Source organism: Mya arenaria, chromosome 12 (assembly GCF_026914265.1).
Source record: "Mya arenaria isolate MELC-2E11 chromosome 12, ASM2691426v1".
NCBI lineage: Eukaryota > Metazoa > Mollusca > Bivalvia > Myida > Myidae > Mya > Mya arenaria.
The window spans coordinates 67,214,343-67,235,766 of record NC_069133.1 but is presented as its reverse complement, the minus strand read 5'-3'; the positions used below and the strand labels follow the sequence as shown (position 1 = coordinate 67,235,766).

Sequence of the window (21,424 nt, the reverse complement as noted above, 5' to 3'; positions counted from 1 at the left end):
AAACATTTATTTCGTAGAGAGTACTTTGTCGATCTACATGGTTTGGAAAAGTCGTCTATTTTCCAGAGATCGCTCCGCCCTTTTCGCCTGTGCAAAGTAGTTATAGTTGACAGTTAAGGTTGCCGTTTTCTGGAGGCAGTCGAAGCATACGCCATGAACCAAAATTAAAAAAAGATGTGTGAACAGCTAACAAATCGTAAACAAATGTAAAATTACATTTTACTGACCGTTTCAAGGCGGTACCTAACAATATTTGATAAACATACCAATTATATATATATATATATATGCACTTTTGAGTTAGACATGAAGTTATTTTGGTAAATTAACGGTGAGCCGTTTTTTATTTTAATCGGATGAATCGGTCGCTTTTAACAGAGGCTAGATCAGTAGATAATATATAATATCATACACTAAGCTGGTAAAGGTATTATAAGTATGCATTTACCAAATAAATGCGCCGTGTGTTTGCGACATTCCTGGTCAATTAATTACCATAACCATTCCATTATACATTTTGTGGTATTTATGATATTTATCAATTTGACAAAATAAACAAGATACATTTCATATATGTTAAAACTAATGCAAATCTGTATCGCGTTGAATCTTGATAATACCAATTACATATAGAGAGCAATTAAACTGTCTTGGTTAAATTGGCAACTTAACACAAACTATAGCACCCAGGCATTTCAAATATCTATTTGGTGTCTTTCTTCACAGATATTCGGAACGCTCCGAGTGAGGCAAATGTTTGCGTCGGCGATTTTGTAGGGAACTTTGTTGGGGATTTTGTAGGTGATGTAGGCGGAGTTGGGGCCCTTTTCTTACCCTCCGTCCGGCGATTAGGTGATATTGGTTTTTCAGTGGTGGTTGACTGGACGTCCCCAATTGATTTATATGTGCCGTCGGCGGCAGGTATGTCTTCGTGAATGTCTTCAGTTGCTACTTTTTCTCTTGAAATATTTGCTGGGCTACCGCCGTTCAGAGTTGACCCTCTTTTTCTGAGTTTTTCATCGGCTCGCTTTTTAAATCTGGTTGTATCGTTTGATATATTTGTTTTAATACCAGTAAACGCTTTGTCAGTCTTATGTTTGAACTTGGATGTTTTATCAGTAAGTTTTGTTCATAGGTTAGTGAGACGTGAATCTGTCTTCTGCCTTAACCTACTTGTGTTTCATACCAGATACTTTTTCCCGCGCATTTTTGCTTGCCTGGTATTTATCACCTATCTTTCTTTTTGCCTCGCCCATTTTCTGCTTAGCCCTTTTGGACATACTGTGGAAAAACTCGACCGCGACATTGATACACATAGAAACCAATGACAGACCGACAAACATGTTCTGATGTGCAGGTAAAACATCACCGAAGCCTAATGGTTGAAAGGGACACGAATACAAAGAAGAATACCTCTATAAATGTCCAGTCCTCCCATATCGTGTATATTGTCGCTCCCAGCATGATGTAAACAAACAGGATACCGATCGCAATACTGATTGGAAGATTAAACTCATCCTCCACCTCGTACCCATACACCACCTTGGAACTACTGCGACAGCGCTGCCCCGCCTTGGCCGCGGCCGCCTCGTCGTCAAGACTTTGAAGGCTCTTTGCCTTCAGGCTACCCGTCTCTCCTGCTTCAACATGCGCCTGTTCTACAAGGGCAGGAGTACTGGGGCTTCTTTTCTTCTTTAAGTCCGACTTCGTAACCTGATTGTACACAAGAAGTTGGAAAAAGTGTTTCATAAAATGTAAATGATGTTCCAAAACTTACATACACACAAGTTATACGATACTATGAGTAGTGTGAAATTGCGTACTTTCAATTCAATGTTTTGAGCGTTTTAATAAGGAACGCAACTTAAATAGATAAAAAGCAAATAGAGCTACCTGATATTTGTGCTGAAGCGAAGAACGGACCTTTCGGAAGTAGCCGGTGTAGTAGTACCTCCTTACGAAGGCCCACAGGTACTTGAGACCCCGGGTGAACACTTTCCCCAGTTCCGCCAGCAATAAGAGCGCCAGGGGGATCCCCACACTCGCATACACGATCGTCAATACACGCCCGATACCCGTTACGGGATAGATGTTCCCGTAACCTGGAAAACAGTAAAATAACTCTTCAATGTAACGAACTAACATATAACATGTGTACATGTTGAAGGGTTGCAGGGCATACATCGTAGAACATGATCATTAACACATACAAAACCACCCGGTAAAAGCTAGGTAGAAGTTTATGTATCCCGAAAATGTAACAATGTGATCAATACCAATCATATAAACCTTGTTCATCGTGTTAAAGTATCTCTATTTCGAGCAGACAAACTAACAGAAATACGTGCACGTAGCATGAAAATTGGTCCACGTAAAGTGCGAGACAAACACGATTATTGTTGCATGTTCACGAGCAATGGTCATACTTTAAAGGCATTGCATATCAAAAAGAAGTAGTGTTCATTAGCTAGTTTTAATTTAGTCCACTCATTAAATGTATACTATGATGAACACACTTAACATGGTATTCATCTGAGGCAAAACTAATGCGTCCGTTTAAAAATTAATTATATTCTAATAACATTTTCCAACAACAAACTTATATACCCCCCCCCCCAGAAAGAACAGAAAGGTGAACGAGTATTTTAAGTTAAATAAAAGTGATATAGAAACACACAACACTAACGGAATTCGGCCATGTTTGGGAAACATGTGTGTTTTGTGTGCCAAACAGAATATCAAGCACCATTCGTCTTTCATTACTCATGGAAATATTCCAGCAGTCATACGATGTCTGAACAAACGTATGCTATAGAAAACATCCCTATATTACATAGGATGTGTTTTAACACGACTAAATTATCGGTTTTACTACTGGTCAGAGATATCTTTATTTAAGATTAAAACTTTTGAGTCGTTGACCGTGGTTAAAAAATACAGTCGATCAGGTAATAGAAACCACATATGTTATTTGTTTAGGCTTAACTGAAAGTGTTTCATTGTTTATGTCGATATCTTATCAATATGTAAAGCTAGGAGAGAGAGACAGACTTATGTTTCAACAGACGGACTGACTTGTTATCTCGCTCAATGCCTTATTATGGGAAAACAGTGCAAATATATTATTTGGAAAGTACTGGTTTCTAAAATGTCCTGAGTGTTTGAAAAAGCTCTGTGTATAAAACTTATGCTTTCATCTGCAAAAAGCTGTGCATGCTGTGTTTCTATGGAATGAGCAAATTTATGAAACGATATTAAAAAAATAAAAGCGAAAAGTGTTAGAAATTGAACGCAGTACGGCACACGAGAAAATTCCATACAGTAGAATGTAGTAATAAATAACAATATTTCGAATCAATGTTAAAGTTTGATAAACATTTCGTTAATGTCATGATCATTTTTGCGAATTACGAACATTGTGTAAAGAAAAGAAGACAGCACAACTCTAACACGATCTTAACATTTGAAATACAGGGAATACAATACCACTAACTCTACCATTTATAATTTTGGCAATTGTTTTTACTTCCCGGTGTTTAATGGAAGTACCAGAACTGTCTCACTATATTTCACCCTTCTTTTAATTGTCCGAAACTTACACAACTAAAAAGTTATTTCCCAAGTAAAGTTCCTTACATCGTATTTACAGTGAATGTGTTATTCATAAAAAACATGAACATCTGTCGTTTTCCATAAAGAGTGCAAAATAAATTATATATATAATATATAATATGTGGGACTCTTGTTATACAAAGCATGCATGTTAAAATCAAGCTTTATGGAAAACACTTCGATAGGCATTGGTGAGCTCTTGAAAAAAGTGCAGTATGTACCAATTCCCTAGAAATAAATTTTGTCTGTACAAACAGTACAGCAAATGAAAAGGAATCTATTACCTAACGAATCATAACAAAGCTAATGCCTTTTAAAATGTTCATATTTTAAAACATGTTTACAAACATGTATTTGACAGGCTCATCAATATCATGGTTTAGTATAGGAAAATTTAATCTGAGTCTTTCATGTATAAGTTTGTAAGAAATAAGGAGGGAGAGAAGGCGTGTGCTTTTTATTTTATATCACTTTTGTTAAACAAAGGCCATCATTCGCTAGTATTATAGGGATAAAACACGAAAAATATTGATAAAAAATAAAAAGATAAAAAATAAATTTACATAATTCGATAGTCATTGTTATCATTTCTCCACAGAAATATCAAAATTTGCATAGGGATGGAAAATGAACAATCATATTGTTATAACACTAACAATACCCGGCCTTGTCTGAGAAAGAACATATGTTATCTCCTACACATACACTCTTTGAATATACTACATGTACAATATTGATAATTTATTACATTATTTTATATAGAGCTGGTGTTCGGCATCTCAAATCATAACCAGGGAAGAAAACGGCATCAAGCTATAAGATTTTAAAGTAAATATGATATCGCTTAGATAAAGCTAAGTTTTGTATATGTAAAACCGATATGTTTGGATTTCTACTGCACAACAAAAACACATGTTTTGAACGTGTTCTGGGGCTTGACAAAGTTTATTTCTTTCGCAGCTCAGACTACAAATTCTGTATGGTATACATATATATATTTCTATTATGTTGTAATCCATAATAGCTCAGCTGACTTGGTTTATTGATTGCTTGATATTAAAAAATGATGCAAACATGTTCACTGCTGTACACCGTTAGTCTAGAATAATAGACGTTCAAAACGGGATTTTTCTTCTAATCCCTAAACGTCCAAACGGGTAGGTGAAAATGTTTGATGTCTGATATAGATTATAAAAAGTGCAGTCATATTATATCATGTACCTGTAAAGGTATTTTGGACAAAAACGCATTAAATGCATAACAAAGAGGCTTTATTCGTAAAATAAAATATATCCATCTCAAAAAAGTTTTTAATGACACAGAGTCTGACAATCAACTCTATTTCATCGCGAGTAATGGGTGGCCTTCATATAATATATCGGTATGTTTTGACAGGATGGAATATAAAAACCTTAAACTTAAAATTGTTCGTTGGATACTGACTTTTCATGCACGGAATATTTATGAAATCAAATATATCAATTTTATATGTATATGTTCAAAAATGATCAAAACATTTATAAAACATTCTATACAATATACGCTTTATCCGAAATCCAAATAAGACTTACAATTTGTAAGGATTTGCCATATAAAAACATCGTTAAAAAGTCGACTTAAGACTATTTGGATTAGTACCCGTATCTATAGTTGAAGACGCTGTCTATAAATATAGAAGAAATAATGTATTGCAAGCATGTACCTGTCCTTTTGTTCTTGGTATCGATATACTAGATTTTAAGTACAAAGCGAGATATATGCTTTCATATATAAAACTTGAACACTTATTACCTATGGTGGTATAGACAGTTCATACGAAGAACAGGCTGCCCCAGTACGTCCACAACTCTACTGTAGAGTCCGGGGTCACATCATTCTTAATCGCCTCCCGGATCGCCGATTCATAGTCCACCAAGAGCTTGGTTGGGTCCGCCCTGAACTTGTTCACGTCTCGGATCTGATTCACTGACTGCAGTAATTGAGTAATTAGATTCTTTCTTAAATCCGTAATGTTGGAGTTGTACTTTTGTTCATGATATGATTCCATTGCCATAAATATGGCGGCGCCGAGCGCGGTGTACGCTATAAGAATAATGATAAACCCAACCAGGGATCGTGCCGCCTTGTACACGGCTTGGGCGACTCTTCTTGTCTTTCCAAGGCATCCCTCGGGCTGGTCCAGCTTTTCCGCATTCGGAACTCCTCGGCCATTTTTTTCAAAAACAACCTCGGATGTATGCAGGTATATCAGTTGAAGTAGTTCGTAAAATTTTGAATAATATCATTAATTAAATGTAGTGTGTTAGAGTTGTATTTATTGATCTAAGTTTAAATTGATTGCCATTGAATTGTTTTATTGCAAACATAATTAAATATCACAAGACTTAAGTCACAAAGTTTAACTGCTAAATAAAATTACTACGCGATCTACTTGCTGCGGACTTAAACGTACCACTTTTTTAGTATGTAAACCGTCCAAATACATCCGAGGTTGTTTTTGAAAAAAATGGCCAAGGAGTTCCGAATGGCTTTTCCGAAGAAACCGTGACGTCAGTGGCCAATGTGTCCATACTGCCGGCAGCTGACACCGACAAATGACCGTCGTCCGCGTCCATCGACCCTTCCGGTTTGAACAGGAGACGAGTGTCCTCTGAAATATATTTCAGTTATTCTAAGAGAAGCATAAACACCTCAAACTTAGAAGAAATGTTTACTTTTAATCCACTCAGAAATATTTTCCCTGTACCTTGTTTATTGTTATGGAACTTTTATGTAAAATTAACAACCAAGTTAAACTACCAACAGGCAAACAGAGAATGGAATTAATAACATAATCAATTCTTGATAATACAATCATAATATAATGATGCAACCGTAATATTTTGTATGAGTTAGAAATGTAATCGGATTTAATTTAACCGGAAATTCATTGGCAGTGTGCATTTTGGTTTGAAGGATTTTGATTCTTTTTAAAAGCTATGAAATATGGAAACAACAGATCATCAAACGTACATTAGAGGTCGTAACTTATGATTTGTTATCTAATGTTTTCATGTAAATATGTAAATATACAATATAAATGCTATACTCTGCTTGTTGGAAATCACAAACGCCTTATTAATAGACAAAACTATCTTTGATATACTACCTATAGGATTATAGAAGTATCTTCCATGGCCGAGAGTGTAAGATAGGTTCATTCCGACCCTGCGCGAGGGACGGGATGAAACTATCTTACACGAGCGGCTACGGAAGATGCTTTTTCTCCAACCTCAGTTAAACAAAAATAAGTAAAAATGTATTTTTGCTGGAACTCTTTTGTGCTTAGTGAAAATAATTGCGTATGGATATGCGATAGACTGTGGTTGTCATGGATATGCGCGTAGTGATCTAGTAAATGGTAATAGTCAAATCGGTCTTTTTAAATAGTTCTAAGAAAAATGAAGCATTATTTCTTGAATGGTGCGTGAAATCTGTTTTATGGTGACATTTGAAGCGAGAACTAATTAATTAGCGTTTTAAATATTACCATAAGACAAGATTTCCTTGATGCTACTGACGACAGTCTTCAACAAGGGAGGTAATTGTAATGTAGTGACCGATAAAAAGGAGTTCCATACGGGCATTTTATCTTCGCCCTTGGGCAAGATAAGATTAACTAGCATGGTTAAACTATTGGATCTACTTATCTGAGGTGGGAGAAAAGAGTTTTTTTCCGATCATTTAACTAGACACGAACTATGAGTATAAACAACATGAGCCATACTTAATGAGCGAGTGATGGCTGCAGCGTGTTGTGTATCATGGAAACCGGTTGGAAACCTCAAAGAATTTTCACCATTGGTTTTAAGTTCCTTTGAAATGTTTATAGCGTTTTAATGCCAACATGTCAGCATGTTTTCCCTTCAATTTACGTAATTACCTTTCCCTTTTCTTGTGGAAAGCAATTAGTATAAAAAGCTTAAAACAAAACACAAATGACTCAAACACAATAAAATCCCAATCCAGATGGGATACTTTAGCAAGTACATAGTTCTGCTCAACCTAAAGTTCGTTGAACTACGAATACTGCTAGGACTCTCTTTTTATGTTCTTATTACTTGACAAACAGAAAAAGAAAGATGTTCTCTAAATCCCCAGGACAAGATTACATTGATTATGTATTTACATCGCAAACATTCCTGGAATCGGACATGTTTGGGTATCTACACATAAAGAAACATACCTATTTATGGAACATTTGAATAAGGCAACCCCGCTGGGACAAATAACACATATCAGCTTATTTGTAGTTTTTTTAAAAGTCCGAAAAGGAGGACCAACTGAACATTGAACAAATAATAATGATAGTTGGCGTTTTGTACGAAGCAAAATTATCCAATTAAGTTCAGATTGCGACCTTGTCCGTACTATATAACAATGAGACGGACGTGCACAAAAGTACGTCAATACTTATTTTTTGTGGAAAAATATTGTCTGACTGTTAACGGCACAATTAATGTTAGTACATATTAATTAAATGTTACAGCAATGGTTTTGTCTGCCTCGCATTGGCAAAACAGTCAGTGTTGAGAAATACCATCACTTTCACCTCTAGTCTCATGCATACATTTGCCAAGAATAGTTTTAATCCTGCCAAAACAGGCTATATATATAAACTTGACATTTTAAAGATAAAATATAACTCGCGTGTTTCATGTAGCAGACATTTCCGCAGCAAAAGCAACTACGTTTGTACTACAGAATATATACAATAAAGAAAAGGCAACCTTAACAGGGATTTTACGGCAAGCTTAAGCTTTAAAAAAGAAATATTTCCAACTTTAATTACTTAATGCGTTGGCAAAGCTTTTATCTTCGTCTTGGCGTAAATCGCGTTGATAGGCATTTTAACCTGGATTTAATAACGAATAGTACAAAATATTGCTGAGCATAACAAAGTACTGGTTTTGATATTGAATATAACTATTATAATTTTAATACATATGGCAGAAAGGGAAACATTTGGGGTTAATGGCCACAACATCAAAATACAAGTCATCAACATCGTAACATACAGTATTGTAATTAATTTAAACCCATATTTAACTGTGCATTTAAACTATGATATCAATTTTTAAGAATATTTGTCAAGAATAAGGGTTCAAATACAACCTTGACTAACCAAACCGGACCAATTGTTGTAATAAATCGGAACAGGTGAAAAAATAACAGTTGAGGCCTATCGATTGTCTAAATTAAATGATATTGTGAATATAATGTTTAAAAGTATGCTTAAATTATTAGTTCAACCTTAAGCTTTGCCTTTTATGTCGTGTAAATTGGCAATTTCGTTGCTGGTCCGTTTTGTCGATGATCCGTTTTGTCACAAACCACCAGGCCCCAATATCACGAAAATACTTAAGTCAAATCTCAAACTCAGTCTCAACTCATTTCACCATATAAAAGAATAATATTCTTCAAAATCTTGCAAAGTTTTATACTTTTTGAAAACGTATTTTCTCATAGAATGGGTTGATAAAAATATTTTGTCAATATTTCAAAGAACACTAATTCTAGAGCAAAAAATATACCTGAGTATTTTATATAGAATACAGAATTGTACTCAAATACATTTTTGGCTGTAGAATATATTTACCTTGGAATTCGTCCAAAGGCTTTTATCAGCATATTCTATGATAGACTGCTAATATAAAACTGTAAAAAACATATATGATTTTTAATAAATTTTAGTGCTCTGTGATATAATGTGTTGAGATTGAGTTTGAGATGTGACTTAAGTATTTTCGTGATATTGGGGCCAGCTCTTTCTTATATTAAAGATAATGTTCAGCGATGGGTAAATATAATTAATTCTACACTTACCACTTGTATCTATACCTTTCACATATATAATCTCTGAATCGCTTGGAATCTACAACCTATATAAGTTTTAAATCTCAAAACTTAAACAAAATTTTAAAAGCACTCGATGATGCACAGCAGAAAGATACTTTACGTCCGTAATTAGACACGCAGTCATTCGAAACACCAAGGTAAAATCTCAGATAATTTTGTTATATTGAAGCAGAATAAGCAGAACACTATTAAAATCAATACTAAGACCTCAGACACAGCAGGTATAATCCGTAATTTCTGATTTCAAAACTATTTAACTGGCACAGGCCTCAACGATTAAGTGTTATCGCGATACCAGCTAAAACTATTTTGTGACATAACGAAAACAAAAAAAATATTGTGTTACCAGATTGATATTTATCCAGTGGCTTGTAAAAGCTTATCTTTTCTTTAAAAACACGTGTTATATATTTGACATTTGATGCTTATCTGTATAACTCATGCTGGTTCCGTCCAGATCGTTGAATGTTGTTGGCATACTCTGCCGTATTCTCCTAGTCACTGCGCTACCCTGGAAAGTCCCGAAGAAATAAATACCTTAGCACCGAATAGTAATATACATGTCATTAGTTCTTCGCTGAAGCAATGTAAGAAAAGCAATTCAGATAGACTTTTCAATGAAGCCTCTTACATTTCTCATCTGTGTAAAACAATCCCAGATTGAAACGAGCTTTCTCATTTACGGCTGAATCATTGTCGTTCAAGGTATGTAAACGTGTAAATAAACGTATTTGCAATATGAACGGTGAATAATTTTACATCAAGAAAACATTAGTTCGTAAGCTTGTTTATTAAGTTTAAACTGATTTATGTTAAGATTAATTTTGAAACAAGTTATAACATTTCCCTTTTCTCCCGTTGGCAAAATGTGACACCAGATTGTGGTCTTGTTTCGTGTGTGTGTTTGGGGGGGGGGGGGGGGGGCAATATGCCCGGAGAAAACACACTTGTGTCCGGCTTACTCACAAATCTACCAATTATTCTAGTAAAAATGTCGCCAAATTGATTTATTCCCTTAGCGCGATATCGTTCTAGTTTGCTCATTTCAGAATATGCATTATTGATTCATATTAATGACATTATCGCCATGACAGTATCATATTTTGCGGAATCATTTTGTATATTAGTTTTGCTGGCACCCATGGGATTATTGAAGAAAGCTTGAACTTTGTTTTACATGTAAGAGTTAATATAGTGTACATACTACTGCATATAGTATAAAGATAGCATGCGGTTAGTCATCTGCAGAATACCCGGAATGAGGTCTGCCAACCCGGGGCCCATTATCTACTTATTTTAAACGTACAGAAGGAAGCCATTTAGGTTTCTATAATTTGGATTGACGTAAATAATATTGAAATTGGAAGTGTTCATACACATCAAGCTACCTATCTACATGACTTCAATAGCAGGTATCCCGCGCCTTGATTATACTCTACTTTGTTCAAACACTGTTGAATGTGTTGATGTGTTCACTATTCATTTAAGTGAAATATTCTCATACGAGTGAAAATAAAACTTACTACTTATAAATTCCTTCTCTATTTACCATTCCAAGTTCTTACATTAAACCCTAATCCTGAATACATTTGTTAATATCCGTTAAACACACAATCAATATATACACAGGTTTATGCAAACTAAAAGACAATAACAATATTACTGAACAATAAGTGCGTAAAACTAGTGCTCCTATGGGCCATGTAGCATCCATGTATACTAAATTAGCATGGAAGAAGTATCCATGTTTTCCCAAGTGTTTACTAGATATCAGCACTTGGATCATAAACTATCAGACACGAGAAAGACAGTGTAGTGTGTTACTACTGGACCACGGATTCGCCGCTGTAGGTGATGTACACCAGGAGTAGTCGTTGTTAGTTGCAAGGGCATGTCATTTTCCATTGATTTTTTGACGTTCCATACTTTTTGTAAACAACTATCAATAGGAACTAGTCAAGTTGCTAAGAAGCCATTTGGCATCAACGTCCTAAAATGCATTTTGTTTGCAACTGCTCAATTTTCGTTTCCATGTGACCATTTTTGAATCAAGGAAGCGGAGCACAATTCTTTGCATGTTTCTGTTGAGCCCGAGGTTAATGTATTATCATATAAATGATATATAACAGCAACATGAAAGTCAATTGGGTTGAAAATTTATAAACAAAAAGTAGAGCACATGTTCTGTTGAGCACTACCATATGTTCCTACAGTAAAATTATTTCTAGAATTTTTTTGGCGTTAATTAATAATCGGAAGAAAATGCTTAGATTACAATCATTGTCAGGAAATATGTCATAAAAATATGTTGTCGGAATGAATGGAATATTCAATATAACTCTCTTAAAAGGCATATAAATAGCATCATATTGACGTCACACAGTGTTTATTGTATTGCGTTTAATTGCCATATTAAACTATCTGGTCATTACATGGTCATTTAAGTCCGAACCCCAAGTCTTGAATATTCAATGTTTATATCTTTTCCCTTTATTTGTAATTCTCTTCAGGATTAAACCAACGTCAAAACTGAACATAACGCTTTTATGACAATTGGACGTGTTAATTTGGTTGTTTGATCAGCGGCGGCGTCAATGACGTCACTTGTTTCATCATCACATACAATTAACCGCAATAAAATGCCACCTGATTTATGACAAGCATATTCCGATGATGTTGCGTTGATGGGATTATGAATGAAATAACATTTAAATGATGCGCAATCACCCAAAGAGGAAAAATAGGAATGAATGTTCTGTAAAATCCTTTCTGCAGATCATTCACAAATAATTTTACACATACAAGATCTGCTCCAGAAAATAGACTGATCATTCTGTTTGCTTAATTATCATTGAGGCCTAATTACCCAGAAGGCTAAATTACCACGCAGCCTAAATTCTTACTGTTTTGCTGTAATTACATTTAATGATATTTATCGGCTAGTCTCTTACTGTTATTCATTTGTTTAGTGTGTGTTGGAACAGTACCAAATGAACATACTAGTTCGGAATCATCACAATACGAATCGCTTATACCATATTTGACTGAATAATTAAATAGTGCCATCGCCTATACACTTCAGGCGATACGACCAAGATCATCGGACCAAGTATAAGGTTAACGGACAATTGGTCTCGGGTTTACGGACGATACGTCCAAGGTTGGCGTTAATATGGACAGGGTTGACGGCCCATGAGTCTCAAACTCACTCGGTCATGGTTAATATAATTTACAGCCCAGATTGGCGGACGGTATGTCATTGATTTGCAAACGATACGAATCGAATCGTAACCACTCGACCTGGGCCGTAGTGTATCAGCTCGATAACTACTACTACTACTACTACTACTACTACTACTACTACTACTACTACTACTACTTCTACTACTACTACTACTACTACTACTACTACTACTACTACTACTACTACTACTACTACTACAGCTACTACTGCTACTACTGCTACTACTGCTACTACTGCTACTACTACTACTACTACTACTACTACTACTACTACTACTACTACTACTACTACTACTACTACTACTACTACTACTACTACTACTACTACAACTACTACTACTACTACTACTACTGCTGCTGCTGCTACTACTGCTGCTGCTGCTGCTGCTGCTGCTGCTGCTGCTGCTGCTGCTGCTACTACTACTACTACTACTACTACTACTACTACCACTACTACTACTACTACTACTACTACTACTACTGATAGTTCTACTACTTCTACTACTACTACTACTACTACTACTACTACTACTACTACTACTACTACTACTACTACTACTACTACTACTACTACTACTACTACTACAGATTCAATGAATTACAGTAATTATTAATAGTGAACATATAAGTAAGCATTAACATAGTATTTGTCATAAATATGCAACGTAATCACTGCGATGCATCTTTTAAAACTGATGTGTTTTATATAGAAAGTTGAAGGTTGTTTAGACTGTTTGCATTCGATTTGTAATATGGATTATCCTCCCGTACGTTCATACTGAAATATGAGATTAAATTTTTAAACTAATTTGTTCGCGGTATTTCCTTTTAGAATAACTCATGTTTTGGTATCTTTCAATCTGGTCCATATCGTCTTCAAATCTCTGGATCGTATCATTTTTCAATCAATCTGGGCAATACCGTCTGGAAAATATTGGCGATGAGCTATTTTGGTCGAATATTGAATAATTAATTAACAAATAAACCACTTATACACAGGCTGTGTACAAACAATCAATGCCAACAAAAACACACATACACCACAACAAAATCCTACAAAATATGTTTGAAGTACATGCAACAGGTTGAAATTACGACGTGTTATGAGATCTTTCAATTAGTTTGATGGAGTGTAACATAATTAAAACAGTGTATACCCGGTGTGAAGTAATTTCCTCTGTATTTCGGTTTTGAAAATGATACAAAATATGACTATTGTCAATATGACATAACATTTTTTTCAGTAATTAAATTTATTGAATAGGCCAAGAGTTCTGTTCTTGTTCATACTTAACAAGCATGTATTTACATGTGGGCGATAAAACATGACGGGCTCGTAAAATTGGTGCTAATAAATGTCATCATTACAGGTATACGTAACTTAAAACAGAACAATCCAAGTACACTTGATCAAGTGCATACAGTTGAACGTAGATATACGATCAGAATTTTGAAAGTATTCGCGGAGCAAAAGCGGTGTTCCACTGTTTAATAGTATTTAATAGGCATCGTGTGATAAGTGCTGAGGGTCATGCCAAATACCAACTCTGCAACAATCATAACTAACTTACATTTGCATTGGCAACAGAAATAGACCTCAAAATAATCAAACTTTTATGGAAACGTTGATCTTATAGGGGTTTCTACAGTCATTTTTAAATTTCGCTAATTTTAATTATCAATAAAAATATTTAGGCTCTATTTAGTTTTGCCTTCAATTGGTTTAACTTCATAATAAGTAAACCGTCGGCAACAACGATGTTCATGCCGCTCATTCCGTTATACTAGTGTATCGGGGGTATCTGACAATGCATAATAAGTGCCCTCTTCGGTTTATAAGTGGGTAGGATTGTTCAAATGTTAAACGGATGCTGTATTAATCAACCTGGATTTTCTCTTTGCTCAATTAAAGTGGAGGATGTATTGGAAATAAATCAGTATTACTATTTCAAAATGAGTGCATCAAACTGAGAAGTGTTTCACCACATTAAATGAGATTAAAGTTTCTGATATTAATTAAATTTTGATAATTGTAAACGAATGTAATTTCCTTAACTCCGTATATGTTGCTTTGTAGACATATATATCAATTTTGAAAGAGGGACATTTACGACGGACCAAATTTCGACAGGCACAAAGAGCTCGGAAAAATAAACTTAGTCAGGTTTTTAATTCCAAACTGTTTTATGTCCAGCAATAACAACCGGAGGTAAAGGTATATAGGTACAAACATAACATAACATTGCACCACTACACTGGGTTTATTGGAGTTATTCATAGATTGAAGCGAAGAGAGTTGCGAGATGGCGAAATCCCCCATACTGAATATTTCTCATACAATGACTAACGAATCACCCAATTTCAGTATGTTCAAATTTAGGCAATACAATATGAACACAATGAAGGTGCAGAGGATGTTTTAGCATACTGATATTAGATAGTCATATTAAATCTTGCCCTAGTTTCACAAAAATATGTTATAGTTACTGCATGTACTCACCGAATTATTGCCTTATACATAACTATTTTCAAGCACAAGGTTTTGGGTTAAGTAAATGTTCTGAACTTTGTTGTCTGAGACTACGGTCAATAACTGACGTGCGTGCATGAAATTAGCGTTGTACTATTCGCCACGCTAGTTTATGGTTACATATTCACTTGAAAAAAATGTTGTTTTTCAATACCGTTCCATATAAATACTGCACTCAAAACATTGGAAACAACTTCATGGTATGGATATGCGTTTAATTGTCATAAGAGAAAAACGTTTATTTAAAGAAATATATCACACAAAGCATATTTAAAATAGGTCAACATGACCCGTGATCAAATCAATGTTATGCAATGACTTATATATACATGTACTGCGGAACATATTGATAAACGCTCTTTATTCCTATGCTATCCTACCACACTTATCATTTTAAAATCCTACCGACTCTAACCTATCATTCTAAACTTTCGATCATCCTACCGACTCTAACCTACCATTCTAAACTTTCGAACATACTACCGCCTGTAAGCTACCACTCTAAACATTAAAACATCATACCGTCTTTAACGTACCACACTAATCATTCAAACATCCTACCGTCTTAAACGTACCATCCTTATCATTAGAACATCCTACCGTCTCTAACCTACCACACTAATAATTCGAACATCTTACTGTCTCTAACCTAACACAATTATCATTCGAACATCTTACTGTCTTTAACCTACCACGCGAAACATTAGAACATTTTACTGTCTTAAACGTACCACACCAAATAATCGAACTCTGGAACAGGCATACAGGTTTATACAGGCATCAACTCCACCCTCTCTTCTTTCGCATGAAAGAAGCAACTCATTTCACGAAGATGGTTTCTACATCAGTCGAGACTGAAATATTAGTTATCTATCATAGATCTTTGATGAGTAGATGGTTAACAAGACGATACGATATGAAATGAGTTCTTGCATGGTTAATATACTATCAGAAAAAAAGTTGCGTACGATCACACTGTTTACTAATATATCAATTAAGGGAAGACAAGATAAGCACAATTGCGTTTGATTTGTATTTGTGGAACAATAAGTATAGGTGGTGAACACACATACTTTTGTTATTGTGGTGACTTCGGGATAATAGTGCAATAACATATCTTAGACCTTAATCTAGTCCCGAATTTCTATCAGAAATGATCGAGCCATGCATTTTCCTTGCTCCAGAATCGCATTGAAGTCAGGTTTTCCGAGTGGATGGATTCATAGCATGAATGAAATGATCACAGTTTGATAAACCCTTCACATAAACAAAGGACTAGTGTCTGTTTCAAGAATGTATTGATATCTCACAAATCACTTCCCATGTGAAATCAATACACCTGAACATGAAGCAGAGCATTTACCTGTGGCGATATATGATATGTGTTGTATTCGCGGACTAATAGCTACTAAGAGATACTAAGAACTACTTAGAATTACTAAGACCTACTCAGAGGTACATATAACTATAAAGAACCACCACGACATACTTAAAAAGTATGAATGTAATTTTGTAATTCAATGTTTGATGACAGGTTGTCATTTAAGGCTGTTCATATAAGAGGGGTGTCAATTCAGGCATACGTAATAGACATTTGTGTTTAAAATAATTTGAATTTAAAGTATCTGGTATGACATCAGGTTTACATGTACAACCAAAATGTAACTTTTGTTTCAAACGTGTTTTTTTTTCTTTCATTGACATTTTTGCACCTTTTATTGTAATGGTAATGGTAAACGCGTTACAGTAAATCATTGTTATTATACTATCATTCATAAATTATTTATTAAGCTTATGTATGATATAAATAAACTGAAGAAAACAAATCCAGAAGGCATAAACATGTTTCTTAATAAGAAAACTATAACATAAACCTCCATTTTGGAATAGTATAACTCAAGAATGAAGCTCTAAAAAATGATATTGTAACATTTTGTTTTGTGCGAAAATTTATACACTGGCGGTGCAGGTTTTCGAGCATTGCTCTCAGCCACTACTCGTTCCTTTGGCCGTGCATAGTACGTGATCTGTCTTCACTTCTGCGAATTCCGGTGACGCTCAGAGTCAACATCGTGCAGGCTTATGTCGTTACTCATGTTACGGAACTGTTTAATAGACTATCTCGATTACTCCTAGCACCAATGGTCTCTAATTTTCGCTTTCCCTTTCCCTTACCTTATCGCTCGACCTTACTCGTCCCTTGTTCATCACCCTTTTCCACTTATCCTCTTGTCTCGTTTCCTCCTCACACTACCTCTTAACTCTGCTTTATCTGTATCTACCCCTTTTCCTTTTTGTCCTCTGCCATATTTCCTTCAATTTATCCCTTTTCTATTTACCCCTTCCTCTACCCCCATTAGTCCCTTTTTCTATCCAGCTCCCCATCCCCTTCACCTCCACCCTCTCTTCTCTCGCCCCCTTCACCCTTCTCTAACATTTTATCCCCGTTTTACCCATTGCCTTTTCCTCCCTTCTTCCCCTGTTCTATTTTCCCTTCTGACGAAGTAGACGATGATGTCGATAATATATATTTCAAAATTATTGGAAACATTGCATCTTAAAGAAAGGAAAGGATCGAACATTTTGCCAATAATGGCAATACATATGACCAGCAAGTTTTGGCCAAGTGTGGAGAAGGTCAGATTGGTAAAATTCTAGCAGTTAAAGAACTATTAAAGATGAGAATTTATAATGGTAATAAGTTCTAAGAAGCGCTTCGAATTGCTCTTAGTGCTTTAAAAGAGCTCTTTATAGCTCTTGTAAAAGTTATGAGTAGCTGTTTGTAGTTCTAAGTAGCTCTTGTTACATTGTTTTAGTAGTTATTAGTAGCTCTTGTTATTGTGTTCACACTAGTTCTCAGTAGATCTTGTTATTGTGTTCATACTAGTTCTCAATAGCTCTTGTTTGAACGCTTTATATGTCTTAGTAGTTCTGAGTTGATCTTGCCCAAGCGTTCTAAGTAGTTGTTTATATTTAATAACTTTCAACTTTGATATTATCAACACTCTATTTTCATACAACGAAACACCCTATTTATATACAATCAGTATGCATAACTGTTTCTTACTCTATTCGTATACCTTGTTTGTGGCCTTTTCCGTCAAACGAAGGAACTCTAAAAAAGCGTTTCTCATTTTTCCTGTCAACTTATAAAATAATTATTTGTATTGAAAACAAGGGGGTAAATACATAGATGGATAGTGAAACACATTTTAAAGATTGAACAATTTTCCTTGAGGGTGCTGAATGGAAAGAGAAACAATTTGTCTGTGCATCTGTCTTGTGAAGTGGGATTTATATAATTTCATTGAGGAACTCATATAACACTGTCACTTTGTATATTTGAATAAATTTGTTTTACCTGCAATGTTAATTAAAAACAACATCAACAATTAGTTGTTAGAAATGGACACTTTGTTTACCTCTATGTGATAAGAAACTTGATTATTTTTATCTTAATAGGAGTTATATATTATTCCATGTAATCATCATTATCATCATCATCATCATCATCATCATCATCATCATCATCATCATCATCATCATCATCATCACCACCACCACCACCACCACCACCATCATCATCATCATCATCATCATCATTACAGATTTCAATGTTGTGGTTGATGAGCAGAATCTCTTTCTTTTGACGAATTTAGGAATTTCATGAATAACACAACTAAGTGTACCGGTAAAAGCATGATAAGCAGGAATCTCTTCAAATTGTTGAACAGAAGATATCATGTTGATAAACAGATCATCAGTAAGGCTGCCCTTGGATGCAAAGTGTTTAGGGTCCGTATTCACTAACGACTTGTGTCTTTGTTTGAGTGCCAGACTCAGACTGATTTTTTTTAAATGTATTGAATTTTTCGTAGTTTTGAATTTTACAGAAAATAAAAGAAAATATTAAATTGACACTCTTATTCAAAATCAATACATACACATGTATAACAAACATAAATTTTGAATGATAAACCCAAAACTACTAACTAAATGATGCATTTATGGAAAATATTAACTACTGATGATTGGTGAATGCTAAAATATTAACTGTGGTCTACTATAGTCTCATAAGGTAGAAATACTGTGCTTTAAGCTCATTTCTTTTAAATTAAATTCAATATCCTTCATAAGAACCATTGTTTTGAACATGTATTTATCCTTTTTGGAATATTAAAACAATATTATTAATTGTGGTAAATCTTATTTGAGAGTAAGAGTGCATCTTAGAATATATTTTTATTTGCAACAAATATGGCCAATTTAATCATAATTGCTATTTGAATAGCAACTATACAATAGCATGAAGATATGCAGTTTTGAGTATTGAGACTGAAACCCAGAGTCAAGGCGTTAGAGAATCCGGACCCAGCAGTACTTCATAACACGAACTGAAACATACCAAGTTGGTCGACAAGTGACTATAGATATGGAATCTTTCAAAGATATATTGAAAGGTAAATAAAAAGTAGTTCCTTACATCTACAACATAAATATATGAGCGTGAAGACAAGGCTGATGTTTTGAACAAGCAGCTTTTCTTTCCTATTCAGTTTGATTAAATCGATATCACCGACTTTATACTTCAACAAGGATGATTTCTCAGAGAAAAAGGAGATGAAGACTGGCTTGTTCGAAACCCATTTCACAAAGGAAGCAAATACTGATATTGCAACTGATACATATAAATCCAATATTATATAAAATATACGTACGTATAATATATAATATATGTATATTAATATTTAAAACGACAGGAAAAAACTTTAGATTTAATAGTTTATAATTGTACAAGTAGACTAAAACACTGGGAATTAGGTTTTTGTATAATAATAAGAACAAATGTTAAAGTGTTTCGTTCACGTTTTAGTGAGTCAGACATTGAACGTTAATTTGAAATGACAACACAATGTTTGTATCAATGATAAAACAAGACCACACGTTAAATTAAGAGCTCTATTAATAACCGATATAAAAATGCGACATTTAATGCTTTATTGAGCTGATAAGCGTGAATAACGTTATCAAAAATGGAATTATTTTAGGCTTGAATTATTCAATTAGTTTAAACATATTTATTTTACATCGATTGTGAAACAACATCATCAAATCACTCTCATTCGCTAGATGTTACGTAAGTGTATGGTCATGAGGTACTTACATTTATAAATTTCCTTCCAAAGTATATGTAAATTGCTGTTAACTATTGGCTTATAAAAGAAATAACAATAACTGAAATTGAACAGCTTGAACATTGCCGAAATAAAGAATGTAAACTAGTGCCTCTTTTAAGGCTTAATTTATGCCCAAATGTACGAGTGACGTAGTTTTTGCTTATATATATATATATATATATTATTTTTAAAATTAAGTATCAGTCTGCAGTCGATTTTGTTTTCAAATAAACTTGATTATAATGAAATGGCTCAATTTTGAAGAAATAATTAAAATGAAAAGGATTTATCAGCAACATAAAATTTGGGACTTAAGCTTTCTTCGTTGAAACATAAAGAGTTCCTTTTAGTCAATCAAATAATTTTAAGCAGAGGAATTGTCGCATAACAAATATTTTTCTATGGTTCAATGATCGAATACAAGGAGACAAACTCAAAACCAGTTGCTTGAAGATCATTCACCGCATACACTACCTAGGTGACAGCTGTCAATAACGAAGGACTACCTGAATCAGGAAACAAGTCCTCAAGTCATTATTGCTGCAAATCTGAGTATAACTACAATATGCGAATATAATAATTAAGAATCCATAATATATACATATAGACATTCAGAGCAAGTGAATAATGATGCTACTTTATTGCATGGTTATAGGAAGACTACTCATAATTATGGCATGCACCACATTTCTAAGCAGCTGTTGACATGAATTGGCATGCAAAATATAAAACTAAAACTTAGATAATACTTTCTTAAATCTTAGTTCTTACACCTGTATTTGGCAAATGCAAGATATGAAACAAAAATATATGTTGATGGTTTTAACCTTGATCCTCTGTCTCCAACCTGTTGCTGAAGTCAAGAAGGTCATCACCGTCACCAGTAGAAACCATCGCCATGGTTCAACGTATCCTCGATAAAAGTTAAATACAAGAAACGTTCACTGATTTTCACACACTATTT

General features: G+C 34.4%; 1 pseudogene; it reads right to left on the bottom strand.

The window, feature by feature from the left end:
- Positions 1–533: 533 nt before the first annotated feature.
- Positions 534–21,360, bottom strand: LOC128210904 (uncoordinated protein 58-like; annotated as a pseudogene).
- Positions 21,361–21,424: the final 64 nt, after the last annotated feature.